At 45.1% G+C, this 16,730-nt stretch overlaps 1 protein-coding gene and 1 pseudogene across 3 annotated transcripts in view; one reads left to right on the forward strand and one right to left on the reverse strand.

Moving 5' to 3' along the window:
* Positions 1–2,376: 2,376 nt before the first annotated feature.
* LOC105836188 lies at positions 2,377–8,107 on the reverse strand (annotated as a pseudogene).
* Positions 8,108–12,727: 4,620 nt separating this feature from the next.
* The window catches only part of LOC105836187 (paired box protein Pax-5), a 117,357-nt gene continuing 113,354 nt past the window's right edge, over positions 12,728–16,730 (forward strand). For all 3 annotated transcript variants that reach the window (XM_036287162.1, XM_036287164.1, XM_036287166.1), the window contains exon 1: positions 12,728–14,253. The gene's annotated coding sequence lies outside the window, so the exon portion shown is untranslated. The remainder of the gene's footprint in view (positions 14,254–16,730) is intronic.

Raw genomic sequence — 16,730 nt, forward strand, 5'->3', positions numbered from 1 at the left:
ACCGCGTCGATACAGCCGTGTTTTACGAACATGTCGAACAAAATGAGAGAGCTCCTTTGTAGAACTAGACAAATAAAGTAAACATGCACACACACAGTTGCGTAAAATTTTACTACACTAATAACAATTTCTTCAGTTTACCTTCTACACCCGGCTAATACATACGTTGCGGTCGAGGATCTTAAAGCAATGTGCGGCAAGCACGCGTGAAATCGAATAGGAGCTCGTATACACGCTTGGATATCGATGGGTGCGCACGATGCGTATCGGTATTCGATTTTTAGCGATAGACAGGCAGGTATGATGATAATCATCTGTCGCTAAATGATCATTAAGCGTTGGTGTCAATAAAGAGCGCGCGTGCACCAATCGTCCCTCCCCCCCCCCCCTCTCGGTTGCATTTTTCTGATGCCGGCGGCGCTCATTCAGAAGAGACGCTCGTCTTATGAATGGGCCTGAAGTACCGGTTAGATGTGTCATTAGCATAGGCATGACCCGCGGCGACACCGCGCGTCCTCGTCATCCCGTTATCCCCGCTGCCTTGCCAGCGGCGGTGCGATCTCCCGATGCAAATTGCCCCGATGCAAATTGCGTAATCATCCTCTAACGATTACCGCGTCGCGCGCTCGCCGCTCTCATTAAAATTACGCGCGGACACTCGCGGCCGGCTGCGCTCTCGCGAGGGAGAATCGCCGCGTCTACGCCCTCGGATTCTCGTTTCGTCGGCTTCGCAGTTCCGCGACCTTTCGTTACTAGTTTACACCGAGCTGTCACGACGTGATTGTTTCATCCTACGTCTGTCTATATTGAAATAACAAAGTATTGAATAAAAGAATTCGCTCTCTCTTCCCCTCTTTCTCCACATTTTGTTATAAATTTTTGTGGAAGAAAAGACGAAAGATTGAAATAATAAAGCGATAGTAGTAGTTTATTTTGTAGGCTGCTCGCCGTTTGAAAAAGTTTGCAGGTGAGCCAGAGTTTTTGTCACCGCGAACTCGCAGCAAAAAGAAAAAAGAAAAATACGGCAACGAGCGACGCGGGGGACGATATATAAAAGCTGGCGGCTTAGCAGGTGTTTCGAAAGTGTAATCGGCTGCGGAATCGAGTCTCTCCGTTTATACTTTCCTAATCGAACTCGGCAAAAAAGCGCCACGGTAAATTGTAGGCGGCAATTAGGGCGGCGATCAAAGGGGAAGCACTCTCGGCCACTGCGGTTTGTGATCTGAAACGATCGAATCAAATTTGTGTCGTGCTCCGCGAAGAAAAAAATATCCAACTCCGATTGGCTCGATCTGCCGTTTATTTGTATATACCGCTATACAATCACAAAATTATATACATGTACATATGATCGAAATAAACAAAACAAAATGGTTAATAGTTAACACTATATAAACAATTGATATTAAATTTATGGAAATATAAAAAATATATATAAATTAATTTATCCGGTATGCTATATAAGATAAGATTGGAATAAAACTGACGCAACATTGAATGCGGAAAAAGTGTTACGATACGCACGAAAGTCACTCGGAATGGAAACAGATGTCGTGACGCGACGATCTCGATCGGCTCGCATCGAAATCCGCGCGAGCGCGGATCGTTCTGCTCGACGGGATAAAATCACGAGGCGCCGGGCTGCTGACGTTTACGTAGAAGTATAACACCAGAGTCGAGAGAGTTTCTCCGTCACGGTCCGGCAATCGCAACCCCTGGTGCTTCACATTTTCTGCCTATGAAACTGTAAGCGGCGCTGCTCCCGAAGCGAAGCGCGACGTGAGACAGGTGTGACCAGGTGCCATGCTTTTCAGCTGTTTTGCGCCGATGAAAGGGATGGCCTTTCAGAAGATGAGACTATCGATTTCTTTACTTACGTATCATCTTGACACCTGTGGTCAATCGTCCATACTCCTACTTCGAGTCGACGGCCAGTGCCTCTTATCGGTGACGAAACCGCATCCTCGATTCACATGATATTTATCCTCGAGCCTGCATTAATGCACGTTATCTACAACACGTTTGACGCTCGGCGTGCTCTGGAATTAAACCGGTTTTAGAATGTTTTTTTTTTTGGTCAGCATTTAGAATAAAGTAAAAATTTTTACCCGAATGGACGAGAGGACACTTTATAACGGAATAGATCTTTATTCCGCTACAAAAGCTTTACGGTATTTTAAATTGGACAGTTTCATGAATCGTCACATGTTTAATACAATATTATATATTGTAACGAGTTGCAAATTTATTAGTACTTGAATTAATATTGAATTTAAACGGTTTTAGATCGATTATATGATTCCCATATTGACAAATAAGAATTGATCTTTTTATATTGTGTTAATCCACATTATATTATTGTTATACATTTATCTCCTTGACGTGAAATATAAATTACAAATCTAGCTATGCATATTTTGCAAAATTATTTATCGACGTCGACAAAGTAGCGTCGCACGTCGTGCGAAACTTATTTATGACGCTGCGACTATTATTAATAAGAGTCACGGCACCGTTACTCACTTCGATTTCGCTCGATCGACTTTATGTAATCGTTCTCTCTCTTTCTCTCCGCGCCGAGAGAAGGAAAGATAGCAAAAGAAGATGCGGATCGTTCCGACTGTCAATTTCTCGGTAGAGCGATAATGATCGGTTTTGCGCTGTTGTTTATTAGTTTGTCGCGGTCATTGTCCGTTATTATTGGGCATCGCGATCTCTCGCTACGACGTGAATCCTCGCCGTCGTGGGAGAGTCGTTCGATCTGGATCACCACGAAAGGGATCACCGCGGGTAAGCGAATCGCGCTTTGCCGCATTTGCCGTCGTCGGGCACAGCCTCTGGTGGATGAGCATGCTGTGTCACGGTCACTTGACCAGGGAAACGTTTAACGCTCGGCGAAATCAATGAAAACATCCTCGGTAATACCCTGAAGTGATTGAGACGTTCTAATAGATCGTACGGCTCGATGAAAGAGAGACGTGACGGGAGTCTATAAAACCGTCGTCGCCTTTTAAACTTTACTATTCCGTATTTATGGACGATCGCGGCAATCGCGGTCAGATTTATCCAATTCCCTTCGTTAAACTCGACGGGAAAGTTTTGACGTGAAATTTCATCACCATCCACGGGGAGCAGGGAGGTTTGAAAACGTACGATATTGACGCCGGTGAGTCTCACGCTCACATTTCGCAGTTGCATAAAACTGAACGCGCGCTAGGCGAGCGCTACATAATACGATTATGATGCGGTGCCCGGCATCGCGTAATAACTCGTGCGTTGTTGAAGTGACGTCGAAATGGCTTAGAAAAGAACGGCAGTGTGCGCCCGGCGCGCTGTGGCGCGCATTGAATCTCGCGTATATCACAGACCACTCGACTCGCTTCCGCCTGAAACGAAAGTAGGATGACGGCGGTCTATTATTTATACATAAATGGAAGCCCGCCCGCGCTCTGTCCGCGCGTCCGAGCGCTATTTTCACTTCGTTACGGGAGTGAAATTCTTTTTACACACGATGCCCGCGCGGAATCGCCCGCAAAGAATCACGATGCAGACTCAATAAATTTTCTACGCGTACCTATTTATGTACGTACGCGAATGTGCAAATGCACGCGTGTTCGCTGAACATAATTTTACGTAGATGCTCGCGAATCCTTTTAAACGAGTATACGAAAGCATATGCGATTTTATAAAAAATACGATTTTTCGACATCGTAAATTCGCAAAGAAATTTCCGCAAAAGTGACGTTGCGTTGAAAATTGTGCCTCTCATAAATTGTAAGAAACTGAACGCAAAGATATTTTGAAGTAGTTTGGAAAAACTGCGCGATTAACTCACTTAGATCCTAAGTGAATTATTATTCCAGCACCGCGTGGCGAGATATCGCGACGTGCAGATCTGCAGATGAGTTATGCAAATTTGACTTTTCTTAGATCGCGGCAGAATATTCCGCTAGTGACAACGTTATCGCTTGGAATTATCTCATCGCCTGCAGAGTCAATGATATCCCGAAGCCGGGCGTGCGGAAAATTTCCTGAAAAACCATGTTCGATCCGCTATCGTACGTCATACGATATGCATTGATCGCCCCGCCTCGCGTCGTTCGTATAACTGACTAACGGCGATCTTGCCGATCACGGGCCGTATATTACCCACCTGTCGCGTGCAAAACGATGATCGACAAATCAAATTCTAGCCTCGGTCACGCTGCGTGTCATCCTCATTTACTCCAAATTTACATATCTTTTTTATCGGGGCACTTTACGGAGGATCAAATAACTGTTATTCATCAGCGGTTCCGCTGGTCTTATCACCTTGATTGCAGCGAACGATCGAATCGCTACTTGAAACTACTCGGGTTTTAATATTTTCCTACCTGTTTACATTACCGTCTGTATCACGTCGTAAATTCGACCTGATGACTCGAGATCGCAAAATGCGATATTTAAATAAATGAAAGGTTTGCCCTTGTCACAGTTGTCGCTTTTGGGTTCTGACGTTATGTGCTTCGCGATATGAAAGGCGATATGACGTTACCAATGTTACCATGCGTCTCTTTTTCTTCTGGCACGTTCTGAATGTATTCCTTCTACTCAATCTACTCCTTCGACAATTACATGTCGTCCACCTCCATCTCTCGATCGCGATAGACAAGAGCCGTGGGTGGGGATACGAAAAAGGAATGGTCGCCTTTCGGGCAGGGCCTTCGCTCGTGGCGTTTTAAGAGCCGAACGAGGGCGGGCAACGCCGACGAGGACCTTTCCGAAAGAGGGACAGGGAAGTGTACATAAAAGGACAAGGCGGAAACAAGGATGGGACACGTCGAACACGTCGAAGGACTGGTAAATGGGGCCCGAGGAACGGACGAGGACGGAGGAGAGCCGCGTACCAACCTACCAGACAATGACGGACGCGTTATGTCGCCGCAGGAACGATATACAATTGGGAGGAACGCAGGGGAGAGAGACAGAAGATTGACGGGAGAGTGCCCGGCGAGGTCCGGAGGTGAGCTGAAACGAAAGAGAAGCCGCGGCGAGAAGCCGGTACGTTTCCTCGGCAGGGAGCCCGGCCAATCGGAGCGCGGTGGGCGCCGCGGGTAGGAGGAGACAGTTCCGCGCCGACAGGCGATGTAATCACCCGCGGCCGTGTCCGCTGCTGCTCTCTGGCCCCTCCGGGGGCCTCTTCTCTCTCTCCCTCCGTCGTGCCGCGCGGCGCAGGCGGCCCCCCCCTCCCCCTCCCCCTCGCCTCCTTCTCAGCGCGCCCATCACCGCCGCCGGGCCCCCTCTGCCGACGCGACGGCGTCGGTGGCAACGCTGCTACCACGGGGCGAGGAGTCCTGCCGGTCACCGGCCGGATCCGTCGGGTCGCGAACTCCCCGACCACGTTCGGACCGCCGCCGGCCGCCGCCAACCAGCCAGCCACGCGACAAACAAGCTTGTCGGCTGCTTTAGCCTCTACCGCTACGTCCGCCGCGCGTCCGTCGGGTTGCTCTGCGACCAGGCGGGTATGACGACCTGCCTGACGCGTGCCTCCGAGGTCCGTAAAATAACACCTGTCCCAATGCCGCGGCCGATATTACGATATTTCTACGTTTTATTCGTTCTCGCCGAAAGTCAAACGCGCGCTTTATCCCTGTATGTACATATGCCATAGTGATTATGCGGACAACGATATATGTTTATACAATCTCTCTGCAATCTAATCTCAGCAGTGTTATTGAAGAACGACGAAATGCAAAAAAAAGAAATTAACAACGATGCTTGTACGTTTATCTACGGGTAGCATCATAGGTAGATATTTTTAATTCACGGACGCGGTGGATAATACATATATATGTATATCTGAATGTAAAATCGCGTATATGGTAATACCAGTAAAATCGTCAAGGGTACGTTTAGCAACGAAGTGAACTGTATTCATATCTGCCGGTGTGCCGTTCATATAAAAAGACGATTACACCGCTTAAAGATGATTTCATGAAGACGTAAAACGCAAGATGTGCGTTTATGTCGCATCGTACGCCGCTCCTAGCACTCGCTGGAGTTCACTGTAAATGCAGCCCGAGGCGAGAAGGTCCCCCCCCCCCTCTCTCTCTCTCTCTCTCTCTCCCTTTCTTACTCTCTTCTTTCTCTCGAGTGTTTGGGTGAAGCATTAAATTGAGAGACCGGTTGAGTATCTACTAAGAACTTAACAACGTCTTTATATTCAACGATATTTTATGCGAGGTAGTAGCCCACTACCAATCGTGATGATGCTTCAGACGGTTGCGTTGATAAATATTGTGGCGCCGGAGTTGATCGTAAAGTTACGAGTCTCGTTCATCTCCTTCGTTTCCCTCAAATATTGCAAGAGTAGAGATAAAACTCGATCTTTTTAAAACTTGACTTGATGTTTAACAATATCATAATTATTAATATTATTTAACAAAGTATAATGAAGTAAAAGATTACACATGCGTATTGCTCAACATAAGGGAATTTAGTGAGAGAATTAAAGAATACTTGACGTGGGCGACCTCAGCCTCGTTGACTTCCTACCGAGCGTTTCAAATCGGAAATTGAATGAGGTGGTAGCGGAGCCGATAATCAGTATATACACGTTCGAGCGTGCATGGTGTGTAATTTTATGTTATTTTCTCAATATATTCAGCGGCGGCACATAAAGATAGAACGCGGTTGGAGACTGCGTAATCCGCTGCCGAAACAAACCGCTTAGGAGGCATGATTGAGATGATAATGTTCTAATGGTCGTTGGTGGAAAATTCATGAAGATTATTGTATCGCGTTATGTTAACCGACAAATTCAAATTATCCATAAAATATCATTATAATTATTGTTATAAAAAAAAAACGTCACATTTAATTTAACTTTTGTTAAAACGTCACTTTGTAGTATTCTATAAAGCAAACGTCGTTTGCGACGAATAATATTCTCGCTGTGATTTACGCGCGAATGCCGCAACGTACGCACAATACATCGAGGCTCGTATCGATAATAAGGTCTCTTGTGGTGCGTTATAACAAATTCCCCGTTGAAACGAGCGTGACGGATAAAAACAAAAAAAAAAAGCAACTCGCGGGACGGGAGGAAGCGGAACAGACAGAAAAGACATTACCTACCCTTACGTCCGGTAGTAGGAAGAAAGTTGCACCTGCTGCTGGCTGGTGAATTTGCCGACCTACGATTGCATCGCCGTTCGCGCGGCCGTTCAGGAATTGTTTTTCCAAGCGATATGAATCTACGCGTATGTATGCCTGATCGATGAGAATCCATTTTCGAAACACCTTTGACGAGCGAAAGTGGCACATCGTTATCGGCCATCGCGCCACGCTATCGCTCTACCATCCGACGCTCTATCAAACTCCTCCTGCGTTTCTAACGTCTTGAGAAATATCTCGATGTTATTTGTATACGGATGGTTCCGTCTAATAGTAATATAATAAGTAATGTATAAATAAAAATTAACTCTTTTGCTTTCAATATCTTTTCCGTACGCGGAGAGAATTTTCTCTTAAAATTTACCCTCAAAAATCTGGTAATTGTAGGATAATGCGTAACCTCGAGGAATTTTACCATACTTTTTAGTAAAATTCACTAAAAGTATAGTAAAATTTACTAAAAAGCACATTATCCCACAATTACCAGATTTGAGGGTAAATTTTAAAAGGAAATCCTGTAGCAGATCTCGTGTTTCCAAGATTTGAATTGTATTCCACCGAGATGAATTATCGAACAACGATATTTGTTTATTTATTTGTCTGCGCCACTAGCCCGTGGCGAACGAAAAAGTCTGCTTTCTCTCCCGCTGTTGCGTAGCCACATTGTGCTTCTCTATTTTCTATTTCTCGAGCCGTGCCTCGCGCATCTCCTGTGCCGCCCAGTGCCGCGGGCGAGCTGTCGATCGGCATTCGAGGGTACTCTGCCCACGTACGCTCCCTTCTTTAATGCTGAAACAAAAAAAAAAAAGGGCAGCCCGGTGTTAACCGCCCTTACCTCTCCGACGCGCGTACCGCGTAATCGACAGATACGCGGAACGAACGCAATTTCTTATTAAATCGTGGGTGTACAGTCGCGGTCCTAAGGTCTTTATTTACGTTTATCTTCCGTTGCGCGCACCCTAGACGCGTTATCTCCCGCGCGATCAAAGTATACGTTGATGCGGTGGCTAATTCGCGCCAGCGGCTTTTCACCTCGACTGAAGGTTTCGCGGTCAGGTTCAGGTACCAATTCACGCGAGCTCCTCGCTTCGGGATTGTGCATCCACGTTCAGCTATGAGAATCGATCTCTGAAATCTTCTGTTTCTCGCCTGAATCGGGTTACTTGCTGCAGTAACGCAATTTAATGGCCGATTCGCTTCAACTTCCACGTACGCTTTGAGATATATTTGACGGCTATATTTTTAATATCGCAACGTGCGCGAGATAATTACTTTTCACATCATCATTCATTCATAATTTGCATTTCGTTATTAATGATACGTCGGACTGCTTGAAAGATGTTTCCTCCACGAAATAATGGAGATCCGGTAATTTTAATATTTATCTCTAGGAGGGCACGTGTCGATTATGTGCATAACGTATTCCCCCCCCTCCTCTCGAAGAAGTTGTGTACACGTCGACGTATTAATTAAATAATAACTTTGTCCAGTGCGAGGCTCGCGCAGATCAGCCGAAAATTTCGGACCTCTCTAATTACCCTATCGGGCATCTCCGAGCTGACGCTCGTGCATGCCGGCCACGGAATACCCATTTCGTATGCGGACGCGTGCAAGAAGGTCGCGGCTACTGGACTTGCAGTCGGAGCGAGGACCTCGCCTCGCGATCGTGACGAAAAGGGAAGAAAGGGGGGCCCGCCCCTACGAAGAAGGGGCTCCGACTCGTTACAAGGCGTCAGGTGCCCGGGACCGTTGACGCGCGGCCGTTACCATATACCATCCCCAGAAGAACGCCGCGCGATAATAACGTATACCATTAATGCGAATACCGGGCAGCTAGGGAGGCGCGCCGCGTGCGTGTCTTCGAGGAGCGGAGCGGCGCGGCACCCTGCCCTTAGACTCGGGGGCCCGGGGGCCATGTGCGCACCTCCGCCAAAGGTGAAGGGCGTTTAACGGTCGGAACGTACGCGCTTTTCGGGACGGAGCGCCCGTCGGAGCAGAGCACCAGCTGATCACCGCGCCACTTTCGGCCGCTCTCTATTTCGGGCCATGTGCTTCCCGCGCTTTTTCCCTGACCGCCCACCGGACTAGACGATTTCTCATTTGCTCCTTTTTTGGTCTCCCTCAAGTTCGTTGACTTGTATCCTTGAACTCGTCTCGCGACGTACAGTTTAAGGTTGGCCAGTGGAGGATCGTTGGTAGCGAAAATTACCTGAGAATAATCTCACCGTCGGAAATGGAAAATCCATACATCTCTTTATTGATAATTAAGGGAATGCAGGATTGAGTAAGTCAAGTGCTTTTTGAAACTAAATCAATGATTAATAAAATTAATCTTATGTCACATGATAACAAATAATGTAAACGGAAAACTAACTCAATTAAAAGTTGGGTTGAAATTATATAAATTAAAATTTTTTTAAGTATTATTTGTATTAAAATTTAGAATATTGTGAGTCTTCTCTTCGCCAGTAAATAATGAACAGAAATGATTTATTAGTTCGACACAACTGGCTAAATTTATTTGAAACTTCTTATAACGATGTTTTGACCATGGTCCTTATCAAGTGATAAATAATTTAATATAAATCCACACTTAAGGCATTGTGTCCACAATAAGCCCGGAAATCTATACAATAAATTAACAAAATTCAATGTAGACGATAACATTACAATAAGTTATAAAATTTTGTGTCGAACTAATAAATCATTTCTGTTAGAATATTGTATTTTTTTTTAATAAACCAATTACAAAATGGATTATCAAATAAATTTAATATTTCGTTTGTGTAAATTAAGTTTGTATAAAATAACGAAGAATATTTGTCTTTATAATTTTCTTTTTAAAAAGGTACGTAAAATTTAATTTAGGAAAAAAGACTAGTAAATTAAAATGTTGTGTGTCTTTTAAGAATAACTAGTTGAAATTTTTATTTGAAATTAATTGAATATTACGTGAACGTAAACGCGAATTTTTAACTAATCCTTTTAATCCTAGAATCTATTGATATTATACACTGTTGAGATTATTTGGACAAAATGCTGACGAAAACCTTTGTTGGACATCTGTGTATTTTATTATTTTGGTGCACAAACACAAGATATATACTTTCAGCGTGTTTCACTCGCGCGCCATGATGATTATTTGCCGTCGGCCGGCAAATGCCGCGAGAAAAGGGAGATAAGTGAACGAGGGAGACGAGTATCAAGATCGAGATATCATTAAGGTCGAATGATGATCTAGTCTGGCGAATATTACGGGGTCGAACGATGGAAAGTTGATGAACTGGCCGTACGGCAAGGGTGGTGTTGTGTACGGGTGAAGGAACGTTGCACCTTACTAGCGGGCACAGGTGCCACAGCTGTTTCAGCAAGTGCAACGAACGCCTGCGGAACACGCGGGCATTAGAACTGTTGCAGACGGTGGGCGCAGCGCAGGGGTAGCGTAAGGGGTGCATAACTATTCGACTAAAGCAGACGCAGTGAGGTGTTGCGCGTATAGCTTTTTACGGCGCGACCGTTGAGCAGCCCGCGACAACAGGTTGCGCGCACGTGTAACTTCATCTTCATTAGTTGGAGGCCACTTTGGAGGAACGTCGCGAATTATATCTAATTGCGCGGTGCGAAAGCGCAAATTCACCTTCGAGGCTCGAGATAAACTGACTACATTCTCGAGACTAACGAATTTTCTTCCAAATTAGAGTTATATTTCTTCCATCTAACTTTTCTCCAGCTATACACGTTTCACGCAGGGTGCGTTATATTAGCGCAACGCCGGGTTAGACAACATCATTGTTGTTACGGCATCACTGCTCGAATTTAATGTGTCCACGCTTGATGTCTTGCTCGACTTCTAACAGTTCCAGGGCCAGTAGTCGCTCACCGAATTTAACTGGCTTCCGTTTCACACGCCCACGTGCGTCGAAATTCGATGATGGAGAGACGGGCGTTGATTCGTATAGTTAATCGGCCGTCGGTATAATATGAGCGCGGCTGCATACAGCAACTTTGTCCAAAGTTCAATTTAGCCGACGACGACAGCGGCGGCGGCGGCGGCGGCGGCGGCGGCAGCGGCGATGGCGGGAGGACGGGAGGAAAGTTTTGTTCTGCGCAGGAAGCGTGGTTCCGGCTCTCTCGGTTCCGCCCGTAACGGTGACGGTGTGAACTTGGTGGATCCCGCCGCGCGATCGCCACGGCGGACTTTTTCGGCGGGATTTGATTGGCGGTGGTGCGCGCCGTAATTAAACGGACGATCATTAAGGCGTCTTCCGTTCTGTCATCACCGACGGTATACCGACAGGTATACATGAAAAATCAACAACGCGGATGAGATCAGAAGGTTTGTTCGACCTGCCTATAAATTTTCGCGCAGATAAGCAGCGGAGAAAGATTCCTTCTTGCCGCTTTCTGTTATTTAACTGTGGCCGAAGTTAAGTGGTATCTAGAATAGAACGTTCTTCTTTGGTGAATCGAAACGCTTTCTCCTTAAACGACGATTGAACCGCGACTTATTATTCGCGACTTATTTACCGAGCGTCTTGATTTTCTTTGACAGAACCTCGTCGCCACTTTCGACCTAACCCACGCGGCGTAATTTAGTCGCAAAAACTATTCGCCAAGATTGATAAACGATCGCTGCTCTATCGTTTCTTGTCGATGGTGATCCCTCTTGGGATTAGATATAGTAACAACACTTGTTAATGAGAAACAATTAAATTCCGCAAGTTGATGTTTGCTTTAATAACATTTGTTATCAGTTAACATTATTCAATAATGATGGTTAAATGTTCAAGAGGAATCAAATTGTTTTTGATTATTTTCGAGAAATTATTTGACGTGAGTCGATACTTCTAGCTTATCATATTTTCGAGAGATGATCGATGTTTTAATTTCACCCATCATTGACCTCAATGCTCAAACCACTCTAACGTTATAAATGTTCCGACGGCTGTTAGAAGTCGAGGAAACATGGCACATTAAGTACGTCGATTCGCATTGTGAATACGACTTTAAATAGCTATTTTATCCTTTCTAGCACAGCGTATGTTGTCTTTATAGAAATGGCGAAAAATCAGTATCTTTAATTACATTGTTGTTAATAATTGTCATAGCTTTACGTAATATTGCGACAAATAACTTGTGCGTTTAACTTGGTCTTCATGTATACTTAACTTGATCAGACATGTCTTCCGATGATTTGTATTGTTGTAACAATTGTTCGTTCTGTATTATTCGAATACACATAATTAATAAACACTTACATAAGGAATGTCTTTGCGCTATCAGCAAATGATGTGGTCAGTTTTAAGATGACTAATAAATTATTTATTATATCGACAAATCCTTTTCGGGAGGTAAACTCTCGTGATTTCCTAAAATCATCAGGACGCGAGGAATCCTCTTGTCGTATCTCGGTGGGGGCGTCATGGTACGAGTGTGCGGTAGAAGACTGGGAAAGGGAAAAGAGAGGGGCCTCTTTTTCATCGCACCTCTCTCTTTCTCCGTCCTTCTCCTTTCTCTCTCTCTCTTTCTCTCTCCCTCTTCTTCTATTCTCCGTGCTAAACGTCTCTAACTCTCTTTCTCTCTCTCTTTTTGCCTCCCTCTTTGTCTCTCTTGCTCACGGCCCACTGATATCGCGAGAGGTCGCGGCATAAGGGAGAGGGAGAGACAGGTAAGCAGTGTACACGAAGGCCCCAGGTAGGATAGAGAGAGGGCCCCGCGCGAGACCGACGGAAAGAGAGAAAGAGAGAGAGAGAGAGGGGCACCTAAAGCGACGCAGTGCACGGTGGAGGGAGGTCGGCGAAGCGGAGGTGAAGCGCGACCGGCCCTCTCTACTCCAGAGGCCCAGGCTAGTCCAGTCCGGGACAGCACGCCTCCTGCTGCACGCTCCACGAGGTAGAACGACGAACGTAGACACGCCGACGTTAGGACCGGTACGACGTTACGCGCGCGGGCCCAACTTCGAACGCGTAAGACCCCCGGTTACTCGCCCTCCATCACGCATCGGCGCGCCGCGTCGTCACCCGTCGACCGCGACGAATTTTGGCTTTTTACACGGAGGAATCTCGTACGGGCAAGGGTAGCCTAGCCTTTCGGTATCCTCGACGCTATCGCTCGCGACAGATTTGCTCACGGAACCTAACTGTCTCCTTTGTCACTCGTCGGCAATCGGATTGTGCCTTTGCTCGGACTTTGATTTAAATGAGTTGTTATTCCTCGAAGTGTATTCTTCAACGATTCGTGTGGAGGATGATATTTTCTGGGATTCTCTAAAGTTCAAAGAAGACACCGTGTTTCGACGATGGAAAATCCGAGATAGATCGCAGGACTTTATCTTCAAGGTACACAGAACGATTTTACGAAAAAAAAAAAGTGAAAATACAAATATCAATTTGGCTGTATTTAATCTCGATAAGAGAAGTCTATGACTCACGCTCGTGTGTATTTCCGGGTCACGACTAATCACAACTGAATCGATTGCCGATTGGTTACTCCGTCAAAAATCACAGCCGATATATTCGAAGATCCGTGACTTGCTTTCTCACCAAAGACGACACATCGCCACCCACCCCCACCCACGGGCACCACGCGTCCAGCCACGCGATCAGCGGGATCAGCGATCCGGAAGGTTTCGCACGGCAACGGTGACCAACGAGCCGGGTATTCTTAATGGACACCTGATCCACGGTGATTGACCACGTCGCCCAACTGCATCGAGCTACAACGTTATCAGGGTGACGATGATTCTACTCGAATTCTAAAGCTCCTTTCAAAATCATCGAAAACCATTTCGAGGATCGTTCTGAGATTTCGGTGCTTGAGGAACTAATTTGTAGTCGCGAGTTAGCAAGGCTGTCGAAAAGAGAGATTTACGTCAGGTGGTGCTGTGACAATTTACACGTGTGCGGGTATGAAAGAACGCTGTGAACGGTGCGACGGGCCACCCGAACGGTGAAGTGAATCACCGCGGGGTGTTTAGTGAGCGCAATTTCGAGAGACTTTAACGCCCGGCGAGAAGCTAACCGAGGAATATAACCAGGCAGCGAAGACGACTACGGTCACGACGACGACGACGACGACGACGAGGCTCTTCATATTCAGGTGAGGCTCGCCAGATAAGCCAAACACTCGGACTAAGTAACTCTTCCCATTGACGCTACGATAGAGGATCGTCGTTATCATCGACGTCAACGATTTATCACGGCTCGATGGATTGCGTAAAACTATCACGACGCACAAATCGTCCGGCCAATTTATCTTGTTGCATTCGTTAGATTTCTTCAAGAACGAGATATCCCGCGTATACGGAATATTTATCGATTTAAGAGAGAGAAAGAGAGAAACTACTTCAATATGATGAAAAAATTGCTCTTGCTTTTAGTGATAAATGAAAGAGGAGCAGGTTAAGAAATAACGTTTTATTTTAAATATGTATATCTTCTCGATATTATCAAGTTTTATGGACCATGTAGAGTAAATATGTATTGAATGCAGAAATCAAGCGTGTCGGATTATTTTTAAAGATTTACAATACGTATGTATATTTTTTCTCTTTGTATCTCTTATTTTAGATAAGCTGCATGACAATTAATAATCTTGTTTTTTACTAAATAAAGTCACAAGTATTATTGTTATTATTGCTAAAACTAGTTCGCTTATTATTAATCAATAGTTTGCCTAGTTTTCGTCTTTAATTTTCAATCGAGGCGAAACTGAAATGCAAACTTAAAGCTTATTAAACCCAAGACATGCAATGAATTGTCACGTATCATGAAAAAATGCGAATTCTTCCTTCAAAAATCGTGAATGAGGCAACACTCCGTGGTCCACCAATACGTAAACCACGCATACGTACGCGGATCCCACCTACCGATACACGCGCAGCGGGTTACACTCTGTGTTTACATTCGCCAATTACAGATAGACGCTCGTACGCAATAATGATAGATCTGCCGGCGTGGCTAATGACTGGCGAGTTGCCCGGCGCAAAAAGTGACGGGCATGATTTTCGAGCGGAGAGGAGTATGATCCGCGAAGCCGACGGCTTCCATTGTGCGAAGACGCCGACGAGGGAGCGGAAGTACGGGATGAGATCGAGAGAATTAAAATAGGTGGAGATATATAGGAGCGTTATAAATTACCGCGCTGAGAGTTTCCGGCGTTGTACTTTTCTTATTCTAGCAGCCGTCGTATCGTATACCCAATTTTTAATCGGGAAAAAAAATCCCTTCGGGGTTTTAACAGCGAAACTATTAATTAATATGCAATTTGGCAAGATTTCGAATTCTATTTGATGAATTTTTATGTTCTGAATACGATATGATCTTCCTGGATACATGTATGTACATATCAGGAAGCGAAGTAAATGATAGGTCTTCCTCATATTCCCCGTCGGCGGCGAACTTCGTATTCCGGTCCGCTTGCTTTTCTTTCTAGGATTCTATTCGCGCACTCACGCAATGAAATACACCAGTACGTACACCAGTGTAGGATTATATTGAACTTACGTGCACTACGTAGGTTCAATATAATCGCAGATAAATTAGAGATCATCATCGCGTCGCAATTATTCGTTAGAGTGGTAAAACATGGATGGTATTACCCGGCGCCATTAAGAGAGTTGTTCAAATAAAATTAGATCTGTTAATTTCAAAACGACTCAATTCTCGTTTGTCAATTTTTTTGTGGTGAACGTGTCTCTTTCCATTACGTATTCGTCGGTTGTTATATTACCGAAGATATCGCTTTCGCCAAACTAGATTGTTACATCGATAAGATGCAAAGGATCGCGCGCGCGCGCGTCATTCTTTACCAGGATAATCCGCTAATTAATCAGTTGGCTCATAAATTGATCCGCCAAGATTCGTCGATAAAAGGACACGTGAACCGGTGTTCCGATATTTCGACAATGTTTCGTGACTGATCCTCGAATATATAATAGGGTGTCTTGCGGAATCGTTATTTATGTGATGTACTGATCAAACTTTCTTTACTATCTATAATCGTGTCTTCATTAATTGGATCAACTACATAAATAATTGCATAAAAGGCTGAGAAATTTGATTCCCGACAACGACATTCGTTCCCGAGAGACATCGACAGCGATATCTTTACATCGAAAGGATAAGATCGGCGGCAATGCCCTCTTGACGCAAACTGGGCCGTCCATCTTCCCTCGGCCCATTATTCGAAAAAAATTCGTTTCTAATCGCGTACATAAGTGGCATCTGCCCCGTATTTCCACCCTTGCGCCTTTTTCACCTTCCGCTGCTACCCTGTACGTTCACCCGAAGACAACTGCTTTCTTCTTAGGGGCAGTTGTGGCGTCAGGTGGCACTCGTTAAAGTCAGCCAAAAGTCGTTGGCAGTTAAAGGAACATGGGTTGACAGTTGATAATCGTGCTGCCTTAATAGGAGACAAAATTATCATTGGAATCGATAAAAGTATCTGTAATTTGTCAACAGGAACGATATATGTGTATCGATAGGGAGTCGAAGACTGCTTTCGAAAAATTAATCTGTTACTTAAGAAATATTAAGTCTTTTACTTAAGAAATATTGAACCCGATTATGTGAATA

Source organism: Monomorium pharaonis, chromosome 5 (genome assembly GCF_013373865.1).
Source record: "Monomorium pharaonis isolate MP-MQ-018 chromosome 5, ASM1337386v2, whole genome shotgun sequence".
In the NCBI taxonomy this organism is placed as follows: Eukaryota; Metazoa; Arthropoda; class Insecta; order Hymenoptera; family Formicidae; genus Monomorium; species Monomorium pharaonis.